Genomic DNA, 18,237 nt, shown 5'->3' with positions numbered 1-18,237 from the left:
TTTCCTGGCCAATTACCACAGCAACGGCTGAATGGTCATTTTCGTTACTCAGACGTCTGAAAACCCAACTAAGGAGTAAAATGGGAGAGGATATGCAAGCAGGATTGGCTTTGATGGTCATTGAAAAACAAAAGACAACTGAGCTGATGATAGATGTATAGGACTCGATATGTTTGCTGTGCATGTTAGAAGAATTGATTTACATTAATTAAGATGGACAGATTTTTTATTATTATTATTGTGATAATTTAAAAAAAGCTGTATTTTATTCTTCTTATTAATATTATAATTTTAATAAAAGACTGTTTTTTATAATTTTTGTTACAAATTTTTTTCTTACCATAGCTTTTATATATTTTTGTAATCCCCTTTTAATTTCCTTTAGTTTGATAACCTACTCGATACGGTTGATTAATTTTTTTTATTAGTGTGATACTATTTCACCCCAAAAATCTACTATTTTAGTTTTTTTTCAAACACCTATCTAAGAACACTTGGTTTTTAAGACGAATATAACGATACCTTAACTGTCGAAATCTATCGAGCCGTTTAGATGACACGAGGTAATAAAGAAATTTAGAAACATATAGGTATCTGGTACATACATACATAAAAGATACGCGCGAAAAACATAACCACTTCTTGACAGCGGGGTAAAAAAAAGAAATTGTAAACAAAAACTTTTGTCAAATCTGATAACTCTCTCGTTTTGTAATCATTTGCATTATGTCTCTTATTTGTTTATTATAAGTCGTTAGTAAAGATTACAGTGTCAATGAACATAAATGACAATAAGAATAATAAATAAAACACTTTTTTATATTTTTTATACATAAAGCCCGTGTGTGCACAATGAATATAAAATTTCCATGATTCTTTTCGTCTGTTTATATAAATATATCATTATAAATTATATCTCATGTGTTATTCTGAAGTATGAGCTATATTGCTGTACAGTTTCATTAAAAATCATTCCCTAGTTTTAGCGTGAAAGCGTAACAAACAAACAAACATGCTTACTTATATTTATAATATATAGAGATTTATAAAGTTAAATTTGGTAATAGCGAGAATTAAATACGACACTCAAGCCACGCCACGGTTAATATCAAAACTATATTTAATACAAAATCCTGAAAAAGAGCTTTTGCTTCATTATTGGGCTCACAGTCTAATGTTGTAGCGTGCATTTCTCTCGTATAACAACAGTTCTTAAAAATATATGTGCAGACGTTAAATTTCATAATGTGTTACAACACGTAAAACGTATTTTTATAGGCTATTTGAACACTGATTTACCATATGCCATTCTTATATTTTTTACTAAACCAACGAACTGTATCAGTGAAAAAATAACGTTAAATATTTAATATGAGTAGAATCGATCTCGTGAAAATAAGCCCTTAACATTAAAATAAAATAAACAGTAAATGCGAAAGCGAATGAAATAAATAAATATAAATCACTTCCACCATAAATTCACTGATAACTCTCACCATCTTATAAACACATACGTAAAAATAAATACACTCGACCAAAGTATTAAAGGAACTTTAACACAAAATTTTGCCAAAATTTCAAACAGCTATATCTCTGCGAAAAATCATCGCATTTGGAATCCTAATAGATCAAAATATTTATTTAATCAATTTTGTTTTTTCGAAGTTAAGAAAGGGTCGTGTAGAATTTTTTTTTGAAGAAATGATCTGAAATCGATTCAAAAAATCACTTTTTGCATGTGATATTTGGACAATATTTCAAAAACTATGCAATCAATCATCAAATAAATCAGATTTTTGTCTTTTTTAGACAGATAAAATTACTTTATATAGACACTGAATTTTATGGAAATCGGAAACAAAAAAGTTTGTTCGATTCATCAAGATTTTCCCTTGAAAATAATTCGAAATATTCAAAAAAAAAAATTGTTTATAAGATTAATTTGAACCAACATATTTAAATATGGAGTATACTTTACGATTTGACTTTTAGTTTCCAAGATATCGCTTTAAGTCTTTAAGAATTCAAGCCTTACTTATCTCAGAAACTATACTAATTCAATTATGACATAAACTCAATTTTTATATTTGTTGTAAGCTGTTTCAAAAAGTTTGGTGGCCTTAAAAATAATTAATATTCTGATAATTTTGTTTTTTTTTTTTTTAAGTAGGTATTATTGAAATTTTTGGTAATCTTTTTCCACATTTATTTTTAATCTTTGAAGAATGTGTTGAAATGTGTTGAAATCAACTACTGATGATGATTGCGTTGCAATCGAAATATCGATATTTAGCGAGATGTAATATAATGTATCATCCATTTGGTCAAAATCGAACCTGTAAACGGATATACATGTTGAAATTATAAGGATTTTTTTATTAAAACACGATCTGATGGAGTAATTTTTAACAAAAAATTCATATTCAAATTAAACATCTACACCAAAAGCTTTAAAAAATGTTTCCTTGCATGGAAACATTAATTTCAACGGAAACCACTAAATATACAGTAAATCTAGAAACTTTACAGGAGTAATACCATATTGCTACGTTTTAAATGATATTGTCTCGTTACCATAAAAGTTTTGGACTATATGCGCGGTAAAAATATATGAACTTGTAGTAAAAATGAGGTATATTTTTTGTCTATACTGTACCACACGACTGTATATGCATATAACATTAGCTGTTTACAAACTTCTACTATATTTATTTCTCTCACAACTACAGTACTCTTATATAGTTGTTTCTGTTCAACATAAAATTGTTTAATTTTGCGTCATTATATTCAACCATAAACAGTTAGTTTTCTGAAAAATTCGGAGAGATAATTTTTTCTCAACTTAAAACTTGTTAAAAACCTAATTTCTTCTATGCTTTAATGAGTATACAAAAATTTAGAATTTTCTTACATTATTCCTATAGCTAGCAAGACAACTACCTTAAATATTTTGTATTGAGCTAAAACTATAATATTGTAATTGCGTTCAAATTTATTATTCCATATTTTCAATGTCATCCTTTCATATAAAATATTTTAGTAAGTTCATATTTAACATCCCCCAATAATGACGCCATCAATAATTATCCTAAACATTAATAATAATAAAAACACACCTTAATATTAAAAAAAGACAAATTAATTACTTAATAGATCATTAAACAGTCATAAATATTCCTTTACTACATACAATATGATAGGTATAGTATTTACATCCCTGTATAGGACTAGGATCAGTTGTATAATGTGTCATGGTCGAATCTAATAACTATTTTCTCTACGAAAATTTGCATACTTGAAAGCTCCCCTTTCGGAGAATCGAAATATTTTTATGCTCAAATTCGATAATTTTTTTTTATTGTGCTTAGCAGCTGACAATATTTTATATGATTTTTTTTATCTTCTAGTATAATGATTTAGGTTTAAATTTGTTTCATCAGTATGATTAAATTTTTCTTTTGTGATAACACTTAAAATTCACTCAATCGCTCATGATATTTTTCACATTTGGGGGGTTCTTGTTGATTAACAAAATAGTTATGGGTAAGATTTTGTGACCTTGCCAGAACCACTTTTTCTCTTCTTGGTGTTCTATAAGATGTCCGCCATTCAGGATAAATATTTATTGAGAGCAGTATTCATATCACGAAAACTAACAACGTTTATGAGAGGTTAATTTAAGACGACTGAATTTTCGATACTTCTTTTTTTATTGAACTTAGGTAAGGATGAAGCATACTTTGCATCACAAAATGTGCACAGGTTTTGTGATATTACTTTATGATATGTTACAGCTATATCACTTAAAATGGTCAAACCTGGGCAGATTTTGTGACGCAGAGTAAACATCTTGCACCTAAGTGTGATTGCGTTAAGTAACGATGGATGCGTTTTTCAATCCTAAAACTAAATTATATTAAAAATACAGCCACTCTAAAATGATTCTTTTCAATTATTATTATAATAACTGGCAAAGTATTGTATTAGCAACGGCAAAACTGTCTGGCAATCGACAATATTCTTGGCTGTTAAAAGAAAATTAACTTACCCGTTTGAAAATCATTATCTCTGTTCTAGTTCGGAACCCTAAGCTTGAACTTGAGCACAGGCAAACACACAGATACACAGACACGTTAAACTCTAACACCTTTTTTTTTAGTCAGGGGTTAAAAATTGTCTTAAAATGGTTTTAACATTAACAATTTTTGTATCTTCTGTTCGGGAATAACTACCTAATTTCAATAAGAAAAGGAATGCTCAAAATACATTCGTCGTTTTCGTAACACTTGAAAAAATGCGATATTCCTAAAATTTAACAATTCCAATTTTCAAACCGAACTTGAATTTTTTATTCAGTTACCTTCTTACTTGAATATCGTACTTAATAAATATTTATCAAGATTTAATTTGTCACACAATCAAAAATGAAACAGAAACTCCCGGGCTATAAAAATTTTGGTAGAGGAAAAAGTTTTTAGGCACAACCTTGATTCCGCCTCTAAAATTGACAATCGTTCTGAAGTGATTGATAAATTCTACTCCGGGCTCTAGACCTACTAATATAAGTAATATATAATACCTATATTGTAAACAAAATCGATAGTTTAGTAATTATTTTGTACTGATTTTTTAAGGGTGCATAAAACAGATACGTTTGTAAAGATAACACACACAATTCAATATATTAAAAATAATAATAATACCTATATAGATAGGTAGGTAATAGTGAAATCATTGATCACGCGATACTGTTGTTATAATATTATAAAAGATAGGGTTTTCCATTGACAGGCGTCATTTTAATGTGTGCGTCATTTTTGTACTGTAAAAGATATGAATGCTTTTTTTGAAAGTTATGAAGTATAATCCAAGTTACGAAAGATATTCACTACAAATATGGTAAATATTTTGTGGAAATGATTCGAGCTACGTCAAAGAAAAAGTTTATTATTTCGAAAAAAATTTCATTCAGATCGGATAAAAATTGTCAGTGTCATCAAAAAAAAAAAAAAAATTCTTGAACTTAATGACGTCATCGAAATCCAAAAAATTTAAATTTTAACCGATTTCGTATTTATACTTCTAAACGAAGTATGTATCCCTACTAAATTTTGGACATACGTTTCTATTTTGATGTCAAATAAAACTTTAATAGGTTAAAATTTATCTTTGACGATAAGTTTATACCAATAACCCCCTTACAATAAGCGCTCTATTGCCGCATTTACGATTTAGGCAGCCTAGCCGAGCGCCTTGAGGTCTCCATCAAAACAAAAACAGGCGCAGTTAACTAGAGCTCATAAGCTAAATTATACAAGTTATTAGCTGACAATAATTTAAAAGTTACGTTTCATAACATTTAATGATCTTTTAATGATCTTTTTCAAAATTGAAGTTGATTTAGGGACTTAACTTAATATACTATGTATATTTCATATATACATGGTATAAAAAGCATTTATTTTGATTAAATTAGTCATTATTTTAAATTAATTTTTGTAATTAAAAAACTTTCCTCCTTTTTAATTTGTGAGGATTTAAATCCGCTTAAGTAGACCTCCACCAAAAATGTACCTACGGGTAACAATAGTTGTAAATGTGGCGCTGAAGGGCTCAAGGATAATATTCGGATTGTTATTCGCAAAATAGAGCAGCTAAAATAAATAAATGTATTTTTTTTTTTACAAAATTTAAATGGCACCTCTTAATGGGAAACACTATGTCGTATGTATAGCTGCCTAGGTATTTTTTTTTATTAAAATTATTATTTATATTAAAAGAATTAAATATGATATTTATTATTTTAATGTAGACAAAGAATTTGAAGTTGGTTTTAATTAAAATATAGGCTACTGTAAATTAATATATACCAATTGTTTTCTTAATTATAGTTCAAAGGTCTATATAAAAAAATTTTTCATCTGCTTGTGATATTTTTGGCAAATCATTCATTTATTAGAGTTCTCAATCCAAAAATAATATCCATTACCTTCTATCACCCCAGTCTTTCTTAAATGACTTTTGCAAGAATATGCAAAAATCGGAAACTCGATTAATTGAAGTATCAAGCTAGTAGTCATGATACTAATCTTTCTACTTGAATTGGATGATATAAGAGATGATTTTACCCCCTGCATTGTCAATTTACCTTTTTTGTCCTTGAAACAAGTTTATTTTTAATTATTTTAAATATTTACTTCTTCCTAATAATACTCTTTCGAGCACGTTTTCTGTTTTGTCTTAAAACTGATCGGGTATTGTTAATTTTTTGGGAAAAGATCAACTGGTAATATCCTCCGGAGATAATCGAATTTGCGATTTTTCAAAATACTTTTGCAAGAAAACATGGCGTGATTCTATACAGTTTTTTATTTACAGGCTGTAAAAAAGATTCATTCACAAAAATATTTTTAGGCCAGAATATTTTTAAGATTATTTTCCACCTATTTACAATCTCAATACAGAGTTCATCAAACTCAAGCTTCAAATTAATCACTTATAGTAATTTATGAAAATTATCGAATCTTCCTTATATGTAAGATGTAAATGAAATTTGCACATTCAATCTGTGCAGTATCTGTGATGTTTTTTGAACATTGAGGCGAAAAGATTGAAACAAGATATAATTCTCAAAAACTACAAAATTTATCGCAGGCACATCGCAAACAATCGCAAACATTGTTATGTATTATTTTCTTATGGAACAAAATTAAGCACCTGTTAATTTAGAATAAAAGATGCTCTTACTCTTTTACTAAACTCTTATGGAACAAAATGAGGTAAATTTTCGCTACATTATGAGCTATTTTAAAAACAAATCGTATAAATAATTGACTTTAATAAAATCGAAATATTGTTTTTTAATTGAATTACAGTGGTTCTTTTATTTAAATTAGTAAAATATTTTTAAACGATTAATAACATAATGTATAAAAATTTTTGTTATTGAATTTCATTATTCCATTTCCAGGTAAAGCTTAGTTTATGCAAAATTATATTTTGTAAATAGAACGATAATAGAAATCATTAAAATAAAAAAAAAATTAAAATAAACAAGTGAAAACAAACAATTGACTGAGTTAATTGTTGAAATACCATGCATAGTCAGTGTTGATTTCTTTATCACATTACACATACAAACATGTGACACATACATAACTGATAATCAAGTATAGTACATATTATAAAATTTCCGCCTAATAGGCGCCCTCACGGGTAAACAGTGATGTTTACGAAAAAATGTTTCAAACAAAAGTTGTTTAATTTTTGATAAGGAACATTTTTTACATTTAAACTTTTGTTCTGTCTCTAACGGTTTACAAGACCCAATTGACCTATGTTGCTCATTTACGAACTTGACATGACTTTTTACGTCCTGAGTACGCTGTAAAAATTTCAGCTCGATATCTTTTTTCGTTTTTGAGTTATCGTGTCCACAGACGGACGGACGGACGTACAACCGGAAATGGACTAATTAGGTGATTTAGTGAACACCTATGACAAAATTTTTTTCCTAGCATCATTATTTTTAAGCGTTACAAACTTGGGACTAAACTTAATATACTTATGTATTTCATATATATATGGTATAAAAACAAAAAATAAAAAACTTCATGTGAAACATTGGTATGGTTATTTTACTATACATTAGCAATATGAGTATAATTTAATTCAAAATTAGTGAAAGAAATTTAACAAAATATATTTGCTGAAAACTTAGGGTGGCTTAGAAAATCTTGAAACATTGAATTTTAATATTGTACAAACAAATCAGGTTAATAAATATATGGTGGGAGCGCAAATAAATAAATTTATACATATTCAGAATATTGATATATGATTTAATTGTGCTTCCACCATTTTTATTGATGTAAACCTCAAATCGACACCAACTGTGATGTTAAAACAAAGTTTAATGATTTGTTGATTTAAATATAAGAAAGAAAATTCACTGTAAATTGTGAATTCCGCCATTCAGTTCAAGAGGATTTTATACTTTTTTGCCAAACAAACAAAGCTAAACCTAAAGATATAAGAATTGATATTAAGACGTAACATATTAATCGACAAAATGATATCGTAAGCTAGGTTTTCAAAAATTGGGGTGAGGCCGGAAGATGGATTTTTAATTACTAGAACATAATAAACAACTTCTAACTCGATTTTAAATAGCACTACAATAAAGTTAAGTTCCACATATGAAACTTGTCAAGCCTGCAACTTTAAAAATGATTCCTACCAGGAAAATCAATTTTTTTGTTGAAAATTTTCTTTCCACATATGAAACTTGTCAAGCCTGCAACTTTAAAAATGTGATTCCTACCAGTAAAATCCAAATGAACTTTTTTGTTGAAAATTTTGCCCACTTTAATGACGTATGTGGGTGAAATTCTCGCTGCATTTGTGAATGTATAATCAAAAAACGAGGCAGACAAACAGAATGTACGCTATCATTATACCTAAATCTACTCTGCCAAAAAGTTACCAGTAATTAGATGAAACAAATACTTAATATACAAACTCATTAATAGCAATCGTGTTAATGATAAAATTAAATATTATTGCTATTTGTAAATTAAACATATTTTAGAAAATCCTAACATAAAAGTGAAAGTAACTCAATCTGTTTGTTAGTTATTATATGAATAAAAATGACTTTGGGAAATGACGCAAGGTACCTTTTATCGCGAAAATAAACTTGAAAGAGATGAAAGTTTGTATGGGAAACCAATCATGTCTCAAATTAGGGTTAGTTACATAAATAAAAACCGCTGGTTTTGAGATAGACAGGACTTTGGGAAATGACGCAAGGTACCTTTTATCGCGAAAATAAACTTGAAAGGGATGAAAGTTTGTATGGGAAACCAATCATGTCATATCTCAGAATAGGACATAGGCTATAATCTATTTTAATATTTAGTTTAATATTAGAATCATAACTCCCCGAAAATAGGAAAAACCTTCCTAAAACTATGATTTTCATTTATATTCACGTTTCAATGGTAGGATACTTTCATTCGACGTCTAATAAAGTTAAATTAACAGAAACTTCGAAAAAAATTTAACATATACTTTGCAACTGTTCGAAAATGGGAAAAACACCCCCAAAACTACCTTTCTTTTAAATATGCAAGAAGAAGTTGTTTTTTGTTTCCGACGTGAAATCTTATAAAACATTTGGTAAAAATCAATAACTTTAAAATTTTCACACAATTTTTATTTTCCGAGGGATGGAAGTAAATTGGATAAGTGCGTTAAAGGATATAATGTGGTGGATATGTCTTTAAAGTTGGCATTTTCTATATTGCGAGTGGTACATGGAGAGGATAAGTTTGGACAAAGTTCGTTTTTTTTTAAATAAATCGATAATTCTTTAAATCACTAAATTAGCCATTTAGTGAATTAATTGAAGTGAATTGAAATGAATCAATATCACGAGCGTAGTCACGGGAAAAAGCTAGTATAATTATAATTATTATGCAATTAAGTTTTACCTGAACTGAGAATGAAATGAAATGGATTATTTTATCTAAAATATGAATTGTTTACGTAATTATTAATAATATTCCAAGGTAGAAAAGCAGATATTATTAACCAACCAACTTTTGGAGATACTTTCTCTTGTAGCAAGTAATACAGAATGCTTTTATGTTCTGTATGGTAAAGGTTTATTGTGGTAATAATAGTTGTTTTCAAAAAGTTTTATGCCATTTATAGCTTAATGGATAAAATTACATAAACCATAAATTCATTTAAAAAGTCTATCTTTTTTAAGAATTAGTCACACAAAAACAGAATTAGAAAGTAGTTTTAACCATTGTCCGTGATTTCCATGCACTATAAATGAGTAAATTAAAAGGAATTTCTATCTTTTCGAATTTCCAATTTGCTACCTTGTGCCCTTGCCGCTTTCGAAGCCATATTGGAAAAATAGCTTTTCGACGCCATTTTTCCAATATAGCGGCGCGTGCGGCACAGATACAAGGTAGCAAAGTGGAAATTCGAAATCTATAAAATCACCCATTTTCAAAACTCCCGGAAAGTTTTCCAGTTAAAACTACCAGATGACTACACTATTAGGTAAACAGTGTTTTCCGTAATATCCGCATTTTGATAATACGTTATAGAGAATAAGTATTATGCCCAGAGATTGATGTGAATCATAATTTTGATACAAAACTAATTTTTGTAATTTATTTTAAATTTATTGATAAAAAACGAAAATTGCAACTTTAGGGACGGGCTGATCTAAGACAATAATTGGTCCTGAACAGAAGAATGTTATACTAAATAAATTTAGCTAAATCAACTTTTTTTAAGGCATATAAATTCTATACATGGTAAAACGTTGTAAAAACATTTTAAGGGCAGCCTTAATTTCCCACTGCTCTCAATAAAATCTATATTTCTGATTCGTTCATTATTTTCAAATGTCATAATGTATCTGATTCCGTCGTACGATAATTTGAAATGAGTTATGATATTAAAATTTATACAAGACAAATTCAATCGATATTTTTGTCGATCTTATCTAACATAACAATATCCGTCACTGCGCTGTTTTTCCGCAATTATCCGGAACTGCGTAGTCGGTATTAACCGATCCTTAGCCTGTGAAATGGATTGGAACTCTGATACTAACGTAACTCACATCTAACACAACTCCAATAATTCTCATTAACTTTTGCTTTGAAAAACAACGATTTACCGGTGTTTTTTTCGATCAAAACATCAAAATTTAAAGAAATTTCTCTATTTCAATATAAAGGACTAACCAACATCTCTTATACAGAAATAAAAGCTATAATAAAGCAAGCGGCTGGCTGCCTTTGCTTTTATTGATAAAACACAATAAATATTTGTTTACATAAAAGGATTTATTCATGTATGATAAAGGATTATTATTTATATATGATGATAATACTATACCTAAATTTATGTACAATTTAACTTTGATCCTGATCTTTTAACCTCAATAACTCAAATCATGTTTGCATATTGTGTTGTTCGTAATTAATTATTATTCGCCAATACTCAACCATAAAAATATATTATCCGGTAATTTCCATGATCATATATACAGTGTGATCATTTCAAAAGTATCCACCCTTAATAACTTTTGATTTGATGGGATTATTGTTTTGTGGGAAAACACGTCCATTTAGATATCATGGAGGAAGTTCAAAAATGGTACCTGTAGAACTTGGGTTTCGTCTCTTGATCCCCAGCTTTGAAGTTTCAAATGGCACCAATTGAAAGAGGTGCACTCAGCCTCTGAAATTGAAGAGCTGATAAATGAAATTATCAGCGGAAAGGTGGTAAAACACATATATGGTATCACAATGAGCTCTGATTCTCTGATAGTCTGAGTGTGTCCTTCATGGACAGCCAATATAACCTAACCTAAGCCTGACAAGTACAAGATTAAACTCAGAAAAACAAAATTGAATCCCAAGTTTTAGAATTCTGGCATTATAAAATCTTATATTTTTGCCATTTGGCAACCGTAAAAAGTTTACCTCTAGATATTTTTTATGTAGAATTATAAGACTATTATTATTTTTGGAGGAACGCTTAATTTGAAAATCGTGTTCATTTTACTCTTGAATAAGAAAAACAACTAGCATACAGTTACCCCTAAGGACCTATAGTAAATAATTTAAATTCTTAATCCCCGAAGATATCGCCCAAAAAAGAAATCTAAAAATTTTAAAATATTTTGAAACTCAGTTGAAAAATATTAAAAAATTATGACACTTTGACCCAAACGAAAATTTTACGGAAATTAGAATTTTTTCTACTATTTCTGCTAATGTAAATGAACAAATTGTATAGCTTGAACTGATTATATATTTTTACTCTATATTTCAATCATCTCTCATTCCACAATTTGTTTACACATTTTATACATTGAATACTTACTTAAATTATTATTAATTATCCAAATTTCCTTCCCAAACTCTTTAAGTATAACATATCCGGGAGATGGGCGGGGAAAATTCGTACAAGATGATTTTAAAATAAAGTCTCTAAAACACCATTCTATCTCCGTTTTGCACTGAAATTCGATTCGATCCCTCAACCCTAATCAGCGAGTAAATCCATTAATTTGAAATAATTATGGAGATGCTTTTTTCCCTGTAGTTACACCCAAAAACATGGATATATAAATGAGTATGAACCTATCTGCTACTTTTCAACCAATTTATTCACTTACCTTCAGTTGGAGGGGATATATAGGCTCCCAAAGATTTTCTGAAAATCATAAATTTCATGCAACAGCTGAACGTAATTGTGTGCAAAATTTGGTGGGAAATAAATCGATCCCTACCTATCTGTCCCTGCTTCGTGATGCTGCTATGTCAAAAGTTCGTCCCCTAGATTTATTTCACGTCTGGAAATTTATATTTCCCCATGATTGGGATTGTGGGATCAAATATCAATGAAAAGTGGCAGATAGAACGAAATGTTTAAAATATCAAATCAATCTCAGACAGACTTTTCCCGTTCACCTCCCGGTGAAATACACAATACTACCATCATCATAAAATAATGGATCGTAGCCAAAAAAGGTTGGTCATTACCTGTACCTGTACTAAATTCGTTTGATAGGTGTGTTTAGTTCATTAAATTGGTAATTAATCAGAATTAATGTCATTAAATATATATTTTAAGATTTTGTAGTAGGTATGTATAAAAATAATAATTTCTCAACAGTAATAAATTTAATAGACCTGCAGCTAATAACAACTTAAATTGTTTTATTAACGTCTGCCATTGATACAGGCATTTAGCTACGATGATGATTAACTCGCAGCACTGGGGCCATTAGCTCAGATGATTTTTAAAATAACAGTTTTTAAAATAACTAAAAATGCCTAAATACATGCATAAATGGTAGAAATATTAGTCTATTGACAATTTAAAATGTTGTTGGCTGCCGGTCCATAGCTGATGTACTACGTATAAATTTTATTTAAAAATTTGTTTTTAATTTTGAAATCATAATAAATTTTGGAAAATAAAATTTATCAAATTAAATCTAGCGACATGACACGAATAAATAGAATGGTAGGTAATAATTACTTCCCGGATAAATCTCGTAAAATCATTCTCTGATTAATGAGAAATTTTCTGTTGTTTTGCATAAAAATTGTGTCCAAGATATTCAAATATATTAATCAATGTCATAAATGGAATAAAAAATGAGTAAAAGAAACACTTAGCAAAGAAAATTTAAATAAAATACTTTTTAATATACCATGGACTAAAAAGTAGAAAATAATTTTAATTATTATATAAAATTAATGTTAAAATCTGTCAATTGTTCGAGATTGCTTATGTATACTGCTTATAAGAATATCTGTGGGACATCTCACGCTTTTTATCACAAACTTTTTAAATTACAGTTAAATTTATTTAATTATTTTATACTTTTTAATCCGTTTTAAAAGTATTTTTTTTATTTAAAAGTAAAAAGCGCGTATTTATATCAAAAATGGTGGAAGCGATGGGGAAAAAAGAAAAATTGAGTTTTACAGTTTTACAATACTTCCCCCATATTTCTATTAATTTTTATATCGTAATATTGTGTCACCATACGACAAATTACGTGTAGATTTCTTGCGATTTTCAGTAATTTATTTCATCGGGAAGTACCTCGAATTTCAAAAAAAATATTTGAACTAAACAGGTAAACAAACAAACAAGTGTAATTTAAGGTCCAAAAATAATGCAAAAAAGTTTAGATTTGGAATAGATCTTACAAAAATGCACCAAGGATATCTGACCAAATCTAACACTACTCTCGATACCATTCTTTTTTTATTGAGTTCAGCAATGTGATCGGAAAAACTACGACAATTAGGATTTTCTTTTAAATCTTAAATGAGGAAAATTATCGTTGACCTACATACTATGAATTCAAAGATCAGTACCAAAATTTGAGATAAATTAAATTGCTTTGTTAGGCTTTTCTGCTCTAATGCAATAAGTTAACATCCAAAATATGTGAAAAATAGTTTTCTGAACAAAACGAAACCAATAAATTAAGAAATCATCAAACAAAATAAAAGAAGTAGCACGGATTTCGTATGAGCACTGTCTCTTTAAATCCATAATAATTTTCAATGAATAATTCTTAAAATAAATTTAATTCAATCATAGAACAAATTCTTACCTTTGAGGAAAATGTTTTTATATAGAAAAGAAATGAATGAAAAACTAATAAAACACAATAATGAATGATATAAACAAACAAAACTTCTATTAAAAATTGTTTTTTTTTATTTTTTATTATAACTAACAATTATTTACTTATAAATAAATATTAAAACTTTTTATGGCATATGTTTAAATTATGACAAAAAAGAATAAAAGATAAATTTTATATCTAATTATTACTATACGAATATTCGTATATTGTATTCAAAATCCGTTAAACGACGTCAATATTACAATATACAAACCGTTACCTGTTGGTAGTCGACAACGCGTCACCGTTTCTACTAACATTAACGGCATGTTACATATAACATCTATACCGGCATCTATACGAAATCGTCGACTTTCGTATTGTTTCGTATTTATTGTGTATCGTTTATCTATCAACATCAAATAACATATGGAAATTTATCGAAAAAGTAGTCAGAAATTTTTAATACATTTGGAAAAATATTAATAAATGCTTCCTTCATGTTTGCAGAATCAGTTTAGATCAGTGTTTCTCAAAATGGACGATAACGCTACCTTGTGGGCGCTAGAGGCCTACAGGGGAATAAGCGGTAACGTTAATTTGTATATGATAAATATAATAGGATAAGACTAATGTAACACGCTTTGGGGACGCTGAAAATGAATTGATTCTCGAAGTGGGCGGTAGACGAAATAAGTTTGAGAACCCCTGGTTAGGCCAAATATTTTCCCAACTATGCACTGCGTATGCACTGCGAAAACCTATTCGATAACCGGAATCTAGCGTTTAAAATCACAGAAGCAACGATGCTTTTGATGCAAACTTTTTAAAAATATAAATTGTTTTCGAAATCATAGTTTTAATGTTTCACAAACATTTTTGGGAAATTTTTTATTAATTATAGTCAATTGTTGACCATAAAAAAATCCGTAAAAAAATCTTTAATGTGCCTACAAGTAGTGACATCTGTATACTCACAAAATTAGACTTATTCAAACAATCGAAAACGAAAACAATGAAGAACATGCGAAGCTACCGCCATCTCATAGAAAATCTAAATAGGAATTAATTTGAATTATTAAACAACATATAATTTTTTTGTAGTACATTGGATTTTTGATTCAAGCTCTTAGAAACCCATACATTGTTAAAATAGTCGCTTAGCCCCTGGAAAGAAATTTTTGTTTCGAATTTTAATGAAAATCAGGTAATACGATTTAAGGTAATTGGACTTATTTGATAACGAGTGGACTGTCTGTTAAGTATTTCGATATATGACGTTATTCTTAGTATTATAAATTATTTTTACCCTTGTAATGATGATAGTTCGATAACCATAATTGAGAAAGGATTTTAGATGGTTATCGCCCAATTCTAAGTTTTCTTCAAATTTAGAGAAACAATTTTTATCCAATTTTAACTATTTTAGGGAAGTTACTTTCTAATTTTAATACTAGAGAAAATTAGAAATATTTTGTTTTGGAGAGATTCCTATTTTAAAGATAATTTTCATTCAAAAATTACATAAATCGGATTTATTCAAGCGTACTTTGTCTTAGAGAAATATTTTTTCAAATTGGAAGTTGAGTTTCTGCTTCATTACCTTTGATATCCATTCATAGCTTTGAATCAGAATAAATGGGAATCAAATAAAAACAGTACTCAGCTTCAATTTCGATTGATTCACATTCAATTCTATTCAAAAGTTTGAATAGAAATCCAGGATTTTTACGATTCAATTTCATTCATTTCGATTCAAAATTTTAAATCAATTTGACTAAGAATGCATAAATGTGCAATTGAATAATTGTTTATTAAGTTATTGCCCGAATGAATTTTACTTTTTATTGAAATGGAAAGACCTACTTACTATCGGATTCAGGTCTTAAGTAAGTGCTGCTCTCTATGTGAATCTCTCTCTAGTGCTGCTCTCAGTTTGTAAAGATATCACTTTGAAATTATAATAATTTTTTCAAATAATAGATGGCAGTACAAATGCTGTCAAAATTTTCATGAAATGCAATATTCATATTTTCACAAAAATCATTTTAATTTTTATCCTGAATTCTTACATAAACTAAACATCGCTGTAAACTATGCATAGAAATTTCTAAACAATCATTAACTAAAACCTATGTAAATTAAATTTTCGACTAAACAGTAACAATTTCTTTAAACATTAATCCTATTATTGCAGTATAATGGTAGATACGGAAGCAAATACAGAAGATTGTACGGGCTGTAAACTGATAAGATGTTGTACACTACTAGGAATCGGAGCTTATTTAGCTCATTATGCAAGACAACAAAAAACAAATTTTAACCGAGTTGGAATGATGAGTATGGCATCGGTCGTTTTTACTTTAGGATTAGCAAAAGTTTATCAATCGTTCATTGCAAGTCCGACAAATGGATCGAAACAGAGTTGAAAATTTGAATGAATTTTTAAAATTGCATTTAAGCTTATGTGTATATAGCAGGACGGGGCGTATGTTACCTTTAATGTAAGAACATTGTTATATTTAATACATTTTTATTTTCTAATAAACGTATTTACCAAAAATTCTGTGTATTATCTTAAAATGTTTTAGATAGTAAGAAAATAAAAGTTCGATCTTACAGCTCTAATCCTGAAAATTGAAAAACATTATAAAATATTTAAGAAAGTCAATACGTGATAACTCCGTAACGAACTTGGATTGAAAATATAATAATATTTTTATTTTAGATTTGTAAATTTGTGTGGCTATTTTTAACAAAAACTTCTTGAAATTATATAATATTGGTTTTTTAAAAGATTATATACCGTATTCAACTTTTACGCCCTAAACTTTAAAACCTTTTATGTGTATCTGTTGCAGTAGTTTAAACATTTTGGTGTGCTCTTCAATAGCGTTTTTATCATACCCAACATAAAAAATTTTTCTGATTCTAACTGCAGTCGCACCCGCGTTACTAAACGTTCGCTTTTTACGAGACATTCCGATTTTAGTTTTAGAAATCAAATGAAACGTGTGGAATAGGTACAATCTCATCTTTTGGGGTATGATTCAAAAATCTAGATATTAATTTGCTTCTGGATAGAACAGGGTAGGTTCTTTAGAGATTGAATAATCAATTTCGAATATTTTCTGTATTACAATTTTATAAAAATAAATAGGTAAAAATAAAAACATCTACACTCTCCTTTGCTCAGTGCCACTTTGGTTTGAAAGATCCATAGCGTTGATATGTGGGGTACGGAATGCCTGAAAGTAAATTAATCGAGCACGCATATCGGAAAAACTCAAAATTTGTTTACTTGTGTTCCCTTATCAATGCCAGCATGCTGAATTATAGAGTTTGTATTTCATTACGTTTTTAATTTTGAACATTGACATCATGCGTCATATTTTTAAAATCAAACTCGCGCCTGTCCTTCCTTTACCACGGTGCAAAAGGAACACTCTTGCCATTTTTTTTGACAGATATTTTGGTAACATGTAGTTAAGTGCCCTTGTATAGTGTCCATGAATGACGTCATCATATTAATATTTATAAGAAAATGAAAGAAAGCTGTATTAATTTTAGGCCATTCTGTATGTTTGTCTGTTTCCAGATTCATTATCTCACACATTATAACAAAAACATAAACCCTATATTACTTATTTTGGTCTATTGCTTGAGCTCTTTAATTAATGCTATTACGAATTGGCATTCATTAAAAGCACATGCATCAAATCGGAACACAAAAAGGCATTATAATCTCACAAATCATGAATTTTATGTCATATTAGAATTACGGCTTTATTTCATTCGTTAGGTTGAATTCTATCTATTCGTTGGGTTGGGATTTTTTTTTTCTAATATAAAATTTCTATTGGAAAATGTTATTTATGAATTCATTATTAAAAAGTATTATTCATAATATTAATTGGTACATAATTCACAATCTGTTCACAATAGTGATAAAACATAATTTCACATCATTCTCTTATATTTAATATTACAAGTAGGCAAACATCGTATATATTAAATGCAACGTAAAAATGTGCAGAAAATTT

The sequence above is a fragment of the Chrysoperla carnea genome, chromosome 3 (assembly GCF_905475395.1).
Source record: "Chrysoperla carnea chromosome 3, inChrCarn1.1, whole genome shotgun sequence".
Lineage (NCBI taxonomy): Eukaryota > Metazoa > Arthropoda > Insecta > Neuroptera > Chrysopidae > Chrysoperla > Chrysoperla carnea.
The sequence above is the reverse complement of the archived record's forward strand: the minus strand, read 5'-3'. Positions refer to the sequence as shown.